The following is a 1,694-nucleotide window of genomic DNA, read 5'->3' on the forward strand; positions in this document are numbered from 1 at the left end:
CCAGCCTGGGCGACAGAGCGAGACTCGTCTCAAAAAAAAAAAAAGCTAACTGAAATGTCATCGTTCTGTGCTTTTAATTGGAATTGTGTCACATAGCAGTGAAAACAATTGATGTCTAAAACCGGTTATATATTTTAATTGGGGGGATAACGTATCTTCTTCTTTTTTTTTTTTTTTTTTTTTTGAGACGGAGTCTCGCTCTGTCGCCCAGGCTGGAGTGCAGTGGCCGGATCTCGGCTCACGGCAAGCTCCGCCCCCCGGGTTCACCCCCATTCTCCTGCCTCAGCCTCCGGAGTAGCTGGAACTACAGTCACCCGCCACCACGCCTGGCTAATTTTTTGTATTTTTAGTAGAGACGGGGTTTCACCGTGTTAACCAGGATGGTCTCAATCTCCTGACCTCGTGGTCCGTCTGCCTCGGCCTCCCAAAGTGCTGGGATCACAGGCGTGAGCCACCGCGCCCGGCCAACATATCTTCTTTTACAGAAAAATGTATATGTATCGGCTGGGTGTGGTGGCTCATGCCTGTGATCCCAGCACTTTGGGAGGCCGAGGTGGGTGGATCACTTGAGGTCAGGAGTTTGAGACCAGCCTGACCAACACGGTGAAACCCTGTCTCTACTAAAAATACAAAATTAGCTGGGTGTTGTGGCACATGCCTAAAATCTCAGCTACTTGGGAAACTGAGGCAGGAGAATCGCTTGAACCCAGGAAGTGGAGGTTGCAATAATCCGAGATCACACCAATGCACTCCAGCCTGGGCAACAAGAGCGAAACTCTGTCTCAAAAATATATATATATTATGTGTGTATATATGTATATATATGTTTATATATATGTGTGTGTATGTGTGTATGTGTGTGTGTGTATATACGTGTATATATATGTGTGTGTGTGTATATATATGAAATAAAATTTAAAATCTTGCTGGGCGCGGTGGCTCATGCCTGTAATCCCAGCACTTTGGGAGGCTGAGGCGGGCGGATCACAATGTCAGGAGATTGAGACCATCCTGGGTAACACGGTGAAACCCTGTCTCTACTAGAAATACAAAAAATTAGCCAGGCGGCTGGGCACGGTGACTCACACCTGTAATCCCAGCACTTTGGGAGGCCGAGGTGGGCAGGTCATGAGGTCAGGAGTTCGAGACCAGCCTGGCCAACATGAAGAAACCCCATCTCTACTAAAAATACAAAATTAGCCAGGCATGGTGGCGCATGATTGTAATCCCATCTACTTGGGAGGCTGAGGCAGGAGAATCGCTTGAACCAGGGAGTTGGAGGTTGTAGTGAGTCAAGATCGCACCACTGCACTCCAGCCTGGCAAAAGAGCAAGACTCTGTCTCAAAAAAAAAAAAAAATTAGCCAGGCGTGGTGGCACACACCTGTAGTCCCAGTTACTTGGGAGGCTGAGGCAGGAGATTTGCTTGAACCCAGCAGGCGGAGGTTGTAGTGAGTCAAGATCCCACCACTGCACTCCAGCCTGGGTGACAGAGCAACACTCCTAGAATAGAATAGAATAGAATAGAATAGAATAGAATAGAATAGAATAGAATCTCCCCACTCCACTCCCTAGAGGTAACCACTGTTAAATACTTTTAAAACTTAGACATATACGAGCATATTTCATTTTGTTTTATATATGTAAAATTAACCAGCTCCGCATCTTGATTTCTTTTTTTTTTTTTTTTTTTTT

The sequence above is a fragment of the Theropithecus gelada genome, chromosome 11, assembly GCF_003255815.1.
Source record: "Theropithecus gelada isolate Dixy chromosome 11, Tgel_1.0, whole genome shotgun sequence".
NCBI lineage: Eukaryota > Metazoa > Chordata > Mammalia > Primates > Cercopithecidae > Theropithecus > Theropithecus gelada.